At 45.1% G+C, this 15292-nt stretch overlaps 4 non-coding genes across 4 annotated transcripts; all 4 read right to left on the reverse strand.

Annotated features, from left to right (window-relative positions):
* Positions 1 to 1207: 1207 nt before the first annotated feature.
* LOC126210866 (U4 spliceosomal RNA) lies at positions 1208 to 1347 on the reverse strand. Its single transcript, XR_007540830.1, has one exon. It is a non-coding gene; the product is annotated as a U4 spliceosomal RNA (small nuclear RNA).
* A 2222-nt stretch (positions 1348 to 3569) lies between these two features.
* LOC126210868 (U4 spliceosomal RNA) lies at positions 3570 to 3709 on the reverse strand. Its single transcript, XR_007540831.1, has one exon. It is a non-coding gene; the product is annotated as a U4 spliceosomal RNA (small nuclear RNA).
* Positions 3710 to 5931: 2222 nt separating this feature from the next.
* On the reverse strand, positions 5932 to 6071 carry LOC126210869 (U4 spliceosomal RNA). Its single transcript, XR_007540832.1, has one exon. It is a non-coding gene; the product is annotated as a U4 spliceosomal RNA (small nuclear RNA).
* A 2202-nt stretch (positions 6072 to 8273) lies between these two features.
* LOC126210872 (U4 spliceosomal RNA) lies at positions 8274 to 8413 on the reverse strand. The gene has a single exon (XR_007540834.1). It is a non-coding gene; the product is annotated as a U4 spliceosomal RNA (small nuclear RNA).
* Positions 8414 to 15292: the final 6879 nt, after the last annotated feature.

Below are 15292 nucleotides of genomic sequence, written 5' to 3' on the forward strand. Positions count from 1 at the left end.
AACGGTGAGATGCAGAAAAAAAAGGTGCCATCAGAAGCCAACTGCCCTTGATCATAAAAAATGTATGGCTTCTGCTAGAATTCTCACCAATGCCTTTTATACCCCTGCATTTTTTAATGCTTATATTGGTTTATATTAAGTATCATGGATACTAATCCTACCCCACAAGACAACGTGAGACCTTTCTTTTCAGTATGCCACATGGTGTAACATACATTCCCATGGCAAAAGAGACCATAATTAAGCACCAACTATTACACTGAAGCCTCTGTCACACATGAACAGCAAATCCACAGTCCAAGGCATACTACGACAGACACACGAATTGCACTGATGGAAATGAAAACACCATGCCTTGAGTAGACCAAATTCTGCACTGCATGAGAAACATGCCCTACCTGTAGCCTGTAGCTGGAACAAGTATGCTACATATGCAATCACAATACCACACTCAACACCACAGACTGCATTTGCTGCTATCCAACCACCTACTAGCACTAACTCTTCTGTCAATCCATCTGCTCTGCACACTACAGGAAATGTATGTATTCTCAAAGTGAGCCAAACTCTTGCACGACATTACAGTTACACCTGTGAGGTGTAGCACACATCAGGCAAGACTCTGTCATCTATGTGACTGTGCATACACATCAGTCACCTTAAACGTGTAAACAAATTCATTTCCTACTGCTATCAACAGCAATTCCACAGTCATCAGTGCTAATTATCGACCTGTACACACAGCCATATTCATAAAAGATCAAACATGTATCTAATGACCAACACAACACAACACAAAACAACAAAAGTACAATGCGGGCACTGCTATATGAACGAGTTAACCTCCCACACGTTCATCAACACTCAGTGTACTGCCCTAGTCTCCTTCAATAATTTCTGGCAGAAAATAGCCAAACACAACATACATCAGTAAACATCGCACTTGAGTACCACTTGCATCCCTCTAGACAGAACAGCACTTCAGTGGTCCACAAACGGTGTAGGGATTCACACTAGCACTTGCACAACAGCTTACCCAATTCGAGAATGTTTTTCACTAGCTTCCAAACACTGTATACAATCCCTAAGGGAACACAGCCTATCTGGTGTGCATGGTCCCTCACAACCATCAGCCAAACTCTTACAGAACTGCAGAGCGTGTTTACAGACAAACACACCTTCAAACATTGTTTACATTAGACTCACACTCCCTTAGGAGTTACTAAAAATTGCCACAGAGGTGGTATTTCACATCTCTATGGCGGGGTATTGGTAAAAGTTTTCAACTAGCAATAATCGCACCTCAGTTACACTTCATAGGTTACGATATTGCCACTGCGCAAAGGTAAACAACCTTGCACCTGGAGCTACTATTTATACCTGACGCCTGACGCAAGCACCTACGGGTACTCATATCACTTCTTATCTATCAGTATCTCCCAACACTGCACAAGTCGCCTGCTGCACACAAATACAGAAATACACACGCAGACATATGAAACACACAGTCCCCAGACGCTAACTGTTTGTTTTTCGCTCCTTCTGTCTAATCCTTCCTTGCCTATCTACCTTCCGCCATCTTGGCGCTGTAAACTGCACAGTAGTTCTCCCGCTGGCCGACAGGGGCGCTTCTGCGCGCTCGCTTCTCTTAGCCCCACACTGACAAAAGTGGTACTACCTCATCTAGTAAACACAGCTATCCCCACTACAATTACTGCTTCCATTTTCTTACTTTTCGACTGCTGCCTAATATTGGACACCAAGCTAACTGACAACTTAATAAACTTCACATTCCTAAGCAAAAGGGTGTGTCGTGTATTTCGCTCTTATACGTAATTTTTCCCGTTTCTTGCCGAAAGACTGATGACTGTTCACAGATGAAAACTTGGTCTTAGGGATTAGACACCTTGCAACCACAATGAAATGCCATTTACAAATTCGCTTAAGTCATTGAAATGTGTCGTCTCGCTAGTTAAGCACCCTCTGCATCAGTCAGTGCAATGCTTCATAATTATGGGAACATATAATGTAGCATTAAACATACAAGCTTCTTCCATATGGTGCCAAATACACCCGCAGAAAAATTAAGTCTTGGGCTCATCTACCATTGATTATGTTCTTTCCAAAAAAAATCATAAAAAACTATCCAGCTCCCTACCCTGACTCTTGTCTCATTGACCCAATCTTGCATATTGCATGACAAAAATGAAAATATGTGATTGTGTGCTACAAAGGAATCTACAGTGCCAGCAACCTATAACAGATACAAACAATACGAGACATCTTTCTATGGCACCCACCTTGTAATATAGTGGGCAGCTAATTTTGCCCACCTTGCATACAGAGAACAGTCACACCCACAAACGGTGAGATGCAGAAAAAAAAGGTGCCATCAGAAGCCAACTGCCCTTGATCATAAAAAATGTATGGCTTCTGCTAGAATTCTCACCAATGCCTTTTATACCCCTGCATTTTTTAATGCTTATATTGGTTTATATTAAGTATCATGGATACTAATCCTACCCCACAAGACAACGTGAGACCTTTCTTTTCAGTATGCCACATGGTGTAACATACATTCCCATGGCAAAAGAGACCATAATTAAGCACCAACTATTACACTGAAGCCTCTGTCACACATGAACAGCAAATCCACAGTCCAAGGCATACTACGACAGACACACGAATTGCACTGATGGAAATGAAAACACCATGCCTTGAGTAGACCAAATTCTGCACTGCATGAGAAACATGCCCTACCTGTAGCCTGTAGCTGAAACAAGTATGCTACATATGCAATCACAATACCACACTCAACACCACAGACTGCATTTGCTGCTATCCAACCACCTACTAGCACTAACTCTTCTGTCAATCCATCTGCTCTGCACACTACAGGAAATGTATGTATTCTCAAAGTGAGCCAAACTCTTGCACGACATTACAGTTACACCTGTGAGGTGTAGCACACATCAGGCAAGACTCTGTCATCTATGTGACTGTGCATACACATCAGTCACCTTAAACGTGTAAACAAATTCATTTCCTACTGCTATCAACAGCAATTCCACAGTCATCAGTGCTAATTATCGACCTGTACACACAGCCATATTCATAAAAGATCAAACATGTATCTAATGACCAACACAACACAACACAAAACAACAAAAGTACAATGCGGGCACTGCTATATGAACGAGTTAACCTCCCACACGTTCATCAACACTCAGTGTACTGCCCTAGTCTCCTTCAATAATTTCTGGCAGAAAATAGCCAAACACAACATACATCAGTAAACATCGCACTTGAGTACCACTTGCATCCCTCTAGACAGAACAGCACTTCAGTGGTCCACAAACGGTGTAGGGATTCACACTAGCACTTGCACAACAGCTTACCCAATTCGAGAATGTTTTTCACTAGCTTCCAAACACTGTATACAATCCCTAAGGGAACACAGCCTATCTGGTGTGCATGGTCCCTCACAACCATCAGCCAAACTCTTACAGAACTGCAGAGCGTGTTTACAGACAAACACACCTTCAAACATTGTTTACATTAGACTCACACTCCCTTAGGAGTTACTAAAAATTGCCACAGAGGTGGTATTTCACATCTCTATGGCGGGGTATTGGTAAAAGTTTTCAACTAGCAATAATCGCACCTCAGTTACACTTCATAGGTTACGATATTGCCACTGCGCAAAGGTAAACAACCTTGCACCTGGAGCTACTATTTATACCTGACGCCTGACGCAAGCACCTACGGGTACTCATATCACTTCTTATCTATCAGTATCTCCCAACACTGCACAAGTCGCCTGCTGCACACAAATACAGAAATACACACGCAGACATATGAAATACACAGTCCCCAGACGCTAACTGTTTGTTTTTCGCTCCTTCTGTCTAATCCTTCCTTGCCTATCTACCTTCCGCCATCTTGGCGCTGTAAACTACACAGTAGTTCTCCCGCTGGCCGACAGGGGCGCTTCTGCGCGCTCGCTTCTCTTAGCCCCACACTGACAAAAGTGGTACTACCTCATCTAGTAAACACAGCTATCCCCAATACAATTACTGCTTCCATTTTCTTACTTTTCGACTGCTGCCTAATATTGGACACCAAGCTAACTGACAACTTAATAAACTTCACATTCCTAAGCAAAAGGGTGTGTCGTGTATTTCGCTCTTATACGTAATTTTTCCCGTTTCTTGCCGAAAGACTGATGACTGTTCACAGATGAAAACTTGGTCTTAGGGATTAGACACCTTGCAACCACAATGAAATGCCATTTACAAATTCGCTTAAGTCATTGAAATGTGTCGTCTCGCTAGTTAAGCACCCTCTGCATCAGTCAGTGCAATGCTTCATAATTATGGGAACATATAATGTAGCATTAAACATACAAGCTTCTTCCATATGGTGCCAAATACACCCGCAGAAAAATTAAGTCTTGGGCTCATCTACCATTGATTATGTTCTTTCCAAAAAAAATCATAAAAAACTATCCAGCTCCCTACCCTGACTCTTGTCTCATTGACCCAATCTTGCATATTGCATGACAAAAATGAAAATATGTGATTGTGTGCTACAAAGGAATCTACAGTGCCAGCCACCTATAACAGATACAAACAATACGAGACATCTTTCTATGGCACCCACCTTGTAATATAGTGGGCAGCTAATTTTGCCCACCTTGCATACAGGGAACAGTCACACCCACAAACGGTGAGATGCAGAAAAAAAAGGTGCCATCAGAAGCCAACTGCCCTTGATCATAAAAAATGTATGGCTTCTGCTAGAATTCTCACCAATGCCTTTTATACCCCTGCATTTTTTAATGCTTATATTGGTTTATATTAAGTATCATGGATACTAATCCTACCCCACAAGACAACGTGAGACCTTTCTTTTCAGTATGCCACATGGTGTAACATACATTCCCATGGCAAAAGAGACCATAATTAAGCACCAACTATTACACTGAAGCCTCTGTCACACATGAACAGCAAATCCACAGTCCAAGGCATACTATGACAGACACACGAATTGCACTGATGGAAATGAAAACACCATGCCTTGAGTAGACCAAATTCTGCACTGCATGAGAAACATGCCCTACCTGTAGCCTGTAGCTGAAACAAGTATGCTACATATGCAATCACAATACCACACTCAACACCACAGACTGCATTTGCTGCTATCCAACCACCTACTAGCACTAACTCTTCTGTCAATCCATCTGCTCTGCACACTACAGGAAATGTATGTATTCTCAAAGTGAGCCAAACTCTTGCACGACATTACAGTTACACCTGTGAGGTGTAGCACACATCAGGCAAGACTCTGTCATCTATGTGACTGTGCATACACATCAGTCACCTTAAACGTGTAAACAAATTCATTTCCTACTGCTATGAACAGCAATTCCACAGTCATCAGTGCTAATTATCGACCTGTACACACAGCCATATTCATAAAAGATCAAACATGTATCTAATGACCAACACAACACAACACAAAACAACAAAAGTACAATGCGGGCACTGCTATATGAACGAGTTAACCTCCCACACGTTCATCAACACTCAGTGTACTGCCCTAGTCTCCTTCAATAATTTCTGGCAGAAAATAGCCAAACACAACATACATCAGTAAACATCGCACTTGAGTACCACTTGCATCCCTCTAGACAGAACAGCACATCAGTGGTCCACAAACGGTGTAGGGATTCACACTAGCACTTGCACAACAGCTTACCCAATTCGAGAATGTTTTTCACTAGCTTCCAAACACTGTATACAATCCCTCAGGGAACACAGCCTATCTGGTGTGCATGGCCCCTCACAACCATCAGCCAAACTCTTACAGAACTGCAGAGCGTGTTTACAGACAAACACACCTTCAAACATTGTTTACATTAGACTCACACTCCCTTAGGAGTTACTAAAAATTGCCACAGAGGTGGTATTTCACATCTCTATGGCGGGGTATTGGTAAAAGTTTTCAACTAGCAATAATCGCACCTCAGTTACACTTCATAGGTTACGATATTGCCACTGCGCAAAGGTAAACAACCTTGCACCTGGAGCTACTATTTATACCTGACGCCTGACGCAAGCACCTACGGGTACTCATATCACTTCTTATCTATCAGTATCTCCCAACACTGCACAAGTCGCCTGCTGCACACAAATACAGAAATACACACGCAGACATATGAAACACACAGTCCCCAGACGCTAACTGTTTGTTTTTCGCTCCTTCTGTCTAATCCTTCCTTGCCTATCTACCTTCCGCCATCTTGGCGCTGTAAACTGCACAGTAGTTCTCCCGCTGGCCGACAGGGGCGCTTCTGCGCGCTCGCTTCTCTTAGCCCCACACTGACAAAAGTGGTACTACCTCATCTAGTAAACACAGCTATCCCCAATACAATTACTGCTTCCATTTTCTTACTTTTCGACTGCTGGCTAATATTGGACACCAAGCTAACTGACAACTTAATAAACTTCACATTCCTAAGCAAAAGGGTGTGTCGTGTATTTCGCTCTTATACTTAATTTTTCCCGTTTCTTGCCGAAAGACTGATGACTGTTCACAGATGAAAACTTGGTCTTAGGGATTAGACACCTTGCAACCACAATGAAATGCCATTTACAAATTCGCTTAAGTCATTGAAATGTGTCGTCTCGCTAGTCAGTGCAATGCTTCATAATTATGGGAACATATAATGTAGCATTAAACATACAAGCTTCTTCCATATGGTGCCAAATACACCCGCAGAAAAATTAAGTCTTGGGCTCATCTACCATTGATTATGTTCTTTCCAAAAAAAATCATAAAAAACTATCCAGCTCCCTACCCTGACTCTTGTCTCATTGACCCAATCTTGCATATTGCATGACAAAAATGAAAATATGTGATTGTGTGCTACAAAGGAATCTACAGTGCCAGCCACCTATAACAGATACAAACAATACGAGACATCTTTCTATGGCACCCACCTTGTAATATAGTGGGCAGCTAATTTTGCCCACCTTGCATACAGAGAACAGTCACACCCACAAACGGTGAGATGCAGAAAAAAAAGGTGCCATCAGAAGCCAACTGCCCTTGATCATAAAAAATGTATGGCTTCTGCTAGAATTCTCACCAATGCCTTTTATACCCCTGCATTTTTTAATGCTTATATTGGTTTATATTAAGTATCATGGATACTAATCCTACCCCACAAGACAACGTGAGACCTTTCTTTTCAGTATGCCACATGGTGTAACATACATTCCCATGGCAAAAGAGACCATAATTAAGCACCAACTATTACACTGAAGCCTCTGTCACACATGAACAGCAAATCCACAGTCCAAGGCATACTACGACAGACACACGAATTGCACTGATGGAAATGAAAACACCATGCCTTGAGTAGACCAAATTCTGCACTGCATGAGAAACATGCCCTACCTGTAGCCTGTAGCTGAAACAAGTATGCTACATATGCAATCACAATACCACACTCAACACCACAGACTGCATTTGCTGCTATCCAACCACCTACTAGCACTAACTCTTCTGTCAATCCATCTGCTCTGCACACTACAGGAAATGTATGTATTCTCAAAGTGAGCCAAACTCTTGCACGACATTACAGTTACACCTGTGAGGTGTAGCACACATCAGGCAAGACTCTGTCATCTATGTGACTGTGCATACACATCAGTCACCTTAAACGTGTAAACAAATTCATTTCCTACTGCTATCAACAGCAATTCCACAGTCATCAGTGCTAATTATCGACCTGTACACACAGCCATATTCATAAAAGATCAAACATGTATCTAATGACCAACACAACACAACACAAAACAACAAAAGTACAATGCGGGCACTGCTATATGAACGAGTTAACCTCCCACACGTTCATCAACACTCAGTGTACTGCCCTAGTCTCCTTCAATAATTTCTGGCAGAAAATAGCCAAACACAACATACATCAGTAAACATCGCACTTGAGTACCACTTGCATCCCTCTAGACAGAACAGCACTTCAGTGGTCCACAAACGGTGTAGGGATTCACACTAGCACTTGCACAACAGCTTACCCAATTCGAGAATGTTTTTCACTAGCTTCCAAACACTGTATACAATCCCTAAGGGAACACAGCCTATCTGGTGTGCATGGTCCCTCACAACCATCAGCCAAACTCTTACACAACTGCAGAGCGTGTTTACAGACAAACACACCTTCAAACATTGTTTACATTAGACTCACACTCCCTTAGGAGTTACTAAAAATTGCCACAGAGGTGGTATTTCACATCTCTATGGCGGGGTATTGGTAAAAGTTTTCAACTAGCAATAATCGCACCTCAGTTACACTTTATAGGTTACGATATTGCCACTGCGCAAAGGTAAACAACCTTGCACCTGGAGCTACTATTTATACCTGACGCCTGACGCAAGCACCTACGGGTACTCATATCACTTCTTATCTATCAGTATCTCCCAACACTGCACAAGTCGCCTGCTGCACACAAATACAGAAATACACACGCAGACATATGAAACACACAGTCCCCAGACGCTAACTGTTTGTTTTTCGCTCCTTCTGTCTAATCCTTCCTTGCCTATCTACCTTCCGCCATCTTGGCGCTGTAAACTGCACAGTAGTTCTCCCGCTGGCCGACAGGGGCGCTTCTGCGCGCTCGCTTCTCTTAGCCCCACACTGACAAAAGTGGTACTACCTCATCTAGTAAACACAGCTATCCCCACTACAATTACTGCTTCCATTTTCTTACTTTTCGACTGCTGCCTAATATTGGACACCAAGCTAACTGACAACTTAATAAACTTCACATTCCTAAGCAAAAGGGTGTGTCGTGTATTTCGCTCTTATACGTAATTTTTCCCGTTTCTTGCCGAAAGACTGATGACTGTTCACAGATGAAAACTTGGTCTTAGGGATTAGACACCTTGCAACCACAATGAAATGCCATTTACAAATTCGCTTAAGTCATTGAAATGTGTCGTCTCGCTAGTTAAGCACCCTCTGCATCAGTCAGTGCAATGCTTCATAATTATGGGAACATATAATGTAGCATTAAACATACAAGCTTCTTCCATATGGTGCCAAATACACCCGCAGAAAAATTAAGTCTTGGGCTCATCTACCATTGATTATGTTCTTTCCAAAAAAAATCATAAAAAACTATCCAGCTCCCTACCCTGACTCTTGTCTCATGGACCCAATCTTGCATATTGCATGACAAAAATGAAAATATGTGATTGTGTGCTACAAAGGAATCTACAGTGCCAGCCACCTATAACAGATACAAACAATACGAGACATCTTTCTATGGCACCCAACTTGTAATATAGTGGGCAGCTAATTTTGCCCACCTTGCATACAGGGAACAGTCACACCCACAAACGGTGAGATGCAGAAAAAAAAGGTGCCATCAGAAGCCAACTGCCCTTGATCATAAAAAATGTATGGCTTCTGCTAGAATTCTCACCAATGCCTTTTATACCCCTGCATTTTTTAATGCTTACATTGGTTTATATTAAGTATCATGGATACTAATCCTACCCCACAAGACAACGTGAGACCTTTCTTTTCAGTATGCCACATGGTGTAACATACATTCCCATGGCAAAAGAGACCATAATTAAGCACCAACTATTACACTGAAGCCTCTGTCACACATGAACAGCAAATCCACAGTCCAAGGCATACTACGACAGACACACGAATTGCACTGATGGAAATGAAAACACCATGCCTTGAGTAGACCAAATACAAATAAAATCAGGCTATAAAGGTGTGTCTGATAAAAACTGATGCATGGCGATATGTTGCAAGGAATAAACGAAGACAAAAGGTCAGTGGTGCTAATTAAAACACATAATATGTAGACAGGTACAATTAAAAAACGTGCTGACAGGCTGGTTTCTGTTCGTAACAGTTAAAAACACACCCTGAGACAGTATGGTGGCTGGTCGCAACACCAACAGTGGGTGCACAATACTGAACATTCACTTAAAACAGCACTGTAGAGGCGACACAGTGGCAGATGGCGACGGGGACAGGTCCCAGTGCATTGGGTTAGAAAAGGAGGAGCAGAGGAAAAGAAAAAAGTGGGGAGCCGATGGAGGGAGAGGACATAGAAAAAGGGGGCAGGGCGTGCACGAGAAGGTAATGGAGGGGAAATCAAAAGGACTCATGGGAGAGATTGGAGTCAGAGAGAGGGTGTGTGATTAAAAACAATATGGAAGGGGGGGGGGGGAGACGGAGCGTGGGATAAGGGCAGAGGAAGGGAGGGGGAGATGAGGATCACAGTTGATAGGAGGGATAAATGGAGAGAGGGCATCATCTGTGTGGCCTAGTTGATGGAAGCCACCTTGGGAGAGGAGATGAAGGGTGTAGAGGTGGAGGGTAGGGAGGACAAAATGGTGAGGCGCAGCATAGGGTGGGGGTTGGAGACGAGTGGAGCAACCAGGGGATGAGGGAAATCAGGTCGGTGGGAGCTGTATAGGTTGTGGATATTTTCAAGGAAAAGGAGCAAGAAAATGGTTCAAATGGCTCTGAGCACTATGGGACTTAACTTCTGAGGTCATCAGTCCCCTAGAACTTAGAACTAATTAAAATAACCTAAGGACATCACACACATTCCTGCTCGAAGCAGGATTCGAACCTGCGACCGTAGCGGTCGCGCGGTTCCAGACTGTAGCGCCTAGAACCGCTCAGCCACTCCAGCAGGCGAAAAGGACCAGATGGGGCAAATGAATTAGGTTGTAGAGGATCTGCCTGGGGGACAGGTGGCGAATACGTAGTGAATGGCACTCGAGGATCTGGAGGGATTTATAGAATTTGGTGAGGGGTCAGATATCCAGGCAGGACTGACATAACAGAGGATGGGATGGGGTAGGTGTGGATTTGTAGGTGTGGAGGATGGAGAGGAGTTCAAACATCAAGTCCAGCCATAGAGGAGTTTAAGGAGTTGAAGGCAGTTGTGAGCTTTGGATTGGATAGAGCGGAGTTGAGGGATCCAGGTGAGGTGATGGTCAATGGTGAGGCCAAGGTAGGTGAGGTTGGGGCAGAGGTGGACAGGACGGGTGCAGATGGTAAGGGAAAAATCAAGGCGATGGAAGAAAAGTTTCTTATCTGAGGTCATCAGTCCCCAAGAACTTAGAACTATTTAAACCTAACTAACCTAAGGACATCACACACATCCATGCCTGAGGCAGGATTCAAACCTGTGACCATAGCAGTCGAGCGGTTCCAGACTGTAGCGCCTAGAACCGCTCGGCCACTCTGGCCGGCTAGCGAAACCAGGTGACCATTGCGTGCACTTGCCTTTGGAGGTGAGCTATAAGTTGATCAGGATTTTGGCCAGTCATATAAAGCTCTGTGTCATCGGCTTATTCAGCCAAATGGCAGTGGCGGTTGAGGGGCATGTCATTGACATAGACATTAAAAAGAAGAGAGGATAGTACAGAGCCCTGAGGGGTACCCATCGAAATGTGGCATACACTGGAACACTTTCTCCTCTGAGCAACGAGGGAGGTCCTGTGGTGGAGGAAATCATACACAATCTTTATGTATATGTCAGGGATGGTCGCTTGCGTCAGCATGTTATACACCAGGTTCTCCAGCCAATTCATCATAAGCATTCTGCACATGCAAGAAGACCGCTGCTGTCCACATGCTTGAGTTACAAACCATGCAGATGTGCTGATGTGCTCCGTGATTTGGAGAACTTGCAGTTCAGTGGACATGTGTGAGGTAAACCCAGACTGTTCAGAACAGATCGTCCCAGTTGCTGCCAGAGGCTGGAAAATATAGTGTAGTATGAGAGACTCCAGGACCTTTGCCATGGTGTTCAAAAGGCTGATGGGCCTGTTATTGGTAGGGACTTTAGGGTCCTTAGAAGGCTTTGGGATCGCAATAAGCTTTGACTGTTTCCACTGTGGAGGGGAAAGGCCACTCTGAAGACAACAGTTCAAGATCCTAGTGAATAAGACCAGAGGTTTACGAGGTAGCCATCAGAGATGTTCGTTGACGATTCCATCCAGGCCGATGGCCGAATTACGTTTCCTCTGGAGGATTCGGAGCACTTCCGTCATGGACGTTAAGGTGAGGGGCTATAATCGGTGGTGTTTCAGAAGGCCGCCACAGCCCTTAGGATACCTTGGTCATCCTGGAGTTCATCACATGTGGGGTCCAGGACAAGCAGTTGGTTTTGGGCCTCAAATGCATCAGCCAGGGTTTCCACCACACAGAGGGTATCATACGTGAGACCTGTGTCTGTCTGGACAGGGTGGTGGGTCTGCAAGTTGGTACAATGGAGGGCTTGGGTGACAGCCCAGTCCAATTTATACTGGAGGAGAAAGGTGGACATTCTATCCTCCCACTGTTCTGACATACAATCTGCTAGGCGACGACCGAACTCCCATTGAAGATGCTCCATGTGATGCCTGGCCGAGGGTCACGGTATTGTTTCCACCGGCGGCGGTAGCGGTTTTCCTGATTTTCAGTTCATGCTAACGTGAAGGTAAATCATCCAGTGGAGTTACAGCCCTAGCAATGTGGGAAATGGAGACCTTTACCGCTCGCTGGATTTTCGTGGCAAGGTAATCAACTGCAGGAAGAAGATTGGCAGGAGTCGCCAGGTCTAGGTCTCGTTGGGTGCTGTTGTTGAGGACTCTTGCAAAATTTGTCCCAATCAGTAACTGTGACAGTAGAATGGACGTCAAAAGACAACACAACATCGGTAATGAGTAGAAGTACCATGTCATGGTCAGATGTTAGGTCATGGACTGTTTCCAAGGAAAAATGTACAGCAACGTTTCTACAAATAATCACATCCAAAACATCTGGTTGGCAGTTGGAGCAGACTTGTGTGTGGGTAGGTGTGTGAGGGCCATAGACAGACATTGCTCAGATATCTTTTAGCTCAAGGAGGAGGAGATCCTTGGGTTTGGCGACATGAGATGTTTGGCATTGAGGTCAGCCCCAATGATAAGATTGTCAAATGATGTTAGCTTGTGAAGTTCTGTCTCAAGGAGGGGTTGGTTAGGGCTCAAATAAGCTGCAGCAAAAGTGATGGCCCCAAGACAGCTGGAGACAGTGACAGCTGTGGCCTCTACGTAGTCCAGTGGCTGCACAGCCTCTTGGTTGTGGACCGATGTGCTGCAGAGGGACATGTCTGTGCCTCCACCATGGTGATTGAGCCGGTCAGTCCAATAGCATACTATTTGGGTAGGCGAAACTCGTCAATTGGCTTAAGGTGTGTTCCAGTAACAAGGAGAATATACAGATAGTAGTCATGAATGAAGGCGTTCAGTATAGTTTTCATCCTTTTGATACCATTGGCATTAAGGATGCAGATGACGAGATACCTAGGGCAATGGTGGTCGTGTGGAGGGCGATCTGCCATTATATTATGATCTGACTGAGCCCTTGAACCAGGGCGATGACCTTCGTGAGCCTGTCCTCCGACCGCCGGATTTTTTGAGCCGTGTGACCAATAACTGCCCTGATGTTGTGTTTCGTGAAAAAGGAGACGACCTGTAGGATTTCTCGCATGTCGTCCTGAAAGGATGTGTCAGCTTCCTCAGCTGGGGGTACTTCCCGTGTGGGTCGCTGGACTCTGCGATGAACAAGCATGGGAGTTGGCGCAGGCGGAGGAGGTACCACCTCGACAGATTGAGACACTTCAGCAGGTGGTCGTGAGGATGCTGCAGCTGGTCTTTTCATTTGGTGATCGTTAGCAGCCACCACAGGAGACAGACAAGGAGCAGGAGATCGAGCCACATCACCAAAGGTAAGCATATTGGACTGACCCGAAGGGGGCTCCTGTGTTGCAATTGCAATTGGAGTTTAGCACCCGCCATTGGAGGAATCTCAGGTTGGCTCCAGACGAGTGGGAAATCGGCGAGGTCTCAATTCGATCGAGGTTTTTTCCTGGAAGGGCGGGAAGACTTTAACGCCTTTTGATATGTAGGGCAACCCTTCCAGGAGGCCAGGTGGTGGCTGTCACGAGAAGTGCCTTGACATCTGGCACACGTGGGCTTCTCTGAGGCTGGGTGTGTGCACATCTCTAACACCTTCTATGCCAATGAACAGTAATTAACAGTGTGGCGCATGTGGTGGCATCTAGGACAAATGGAGGGCCTAGCGCGACCTTCATAGGATTCAATGCGCACTCTAGTGCTCAGAAGATACCGGATTTGGTAGATCCTTTCAATATCATCCCTTCTAGAGAGGAAGATCACATGTGTGGGCAATAGGATTAACCTCTGGGTCTCAGGGTCCCTCTGGCTGTATTGATGGACCAAAGGGTCCGCGAAATTGAGACGGAGCAGTTCGCTCCTGGCATCCACTTCTGTAACTTCAGGTGGCAAGTCTTCAATAATAATTTTCATCTTCCTGTCACCAGAAACTTGATGATTGTAGTAAGGCATTTCCCGCAATTTGATGAAGTCAAGGACAGTAAGATAACGTTGTCTGTTATGAAGGAGCTACAGGACATGGTCCTTCTGAAAGACAGCCCGCAACTGGCCACCGATGAGGCATTGCAGTTCAGCGTTCAGCTTTAGGTAATTCTTTGGATGGTATACCACAACTGGAGGGATTTTTCTCCTTCTTCGGTGGCGCAGATTGTGGTACCTGAGAAGTGGGACGTGGAGTGTCACCTACGTCAATGGCATCAACGAGCGCGGCTTCCACTTGAGAGGGCACATCAGATTCGGAACCATCGCCACCGCGACGAGCGTGTTTGGATGTTCGTGGACTGACAGGAGTGAAGTCCTCACAAGGCCTGTCAGGCCGGTTAGACGGAGTAGATGCAGCAGCACTCAGGGGGGCTGCAAATTGGTGGTGCGGCTGATGGCGCAGCCCGAGAGGAGAGATCAGCAGCAGGACCCACGTCCATGGCTGCAGCAGGTGTGGCTTCTCCTGGAAGGGAGGAATCTGAGCCGTAGCCATCGCTGCTGCAACGAGTATGAGCGGACGAGCTGTAGGATGTCCGATAACGGCATAATCAGACTTGGGTGACAGCCTCAGAAAGGCCATCTGGTTGGTGGAAGGAAGCAGACGGCACAACCCTAAGAGGTGCATCCAAGTGGAGGTGAGTTACAGCAGGGAAGGACAGCCAGCGGGTGAAAGGTCAACAACCAAGAGACCAGGTGAACTGTCAGATGACAACGACGATGGTGAGCATTCTCACATACAGGGGTGCGGAACAGGCACCCTTTGATCGGTGCCAGTGCTGGAGGTGACTGGAGACTT

The sequence above is a fragment of the Schistocerca nitens genome, chromosome 10, assembly GCF_023898315.1.
Source record: "Schistocerca nitens isolate TAMUIC-IGC-003100 chromosome 10, iqSchNite1.1, whole genome shotgun sequence".
Taxonomy (NCBI): domain Eukaryota; kingdom Metazoa; phylum Arthropoda; class Insecta; order Orthoptera; family Acrididae; genus Schistocerca; species Schistocerca nitens.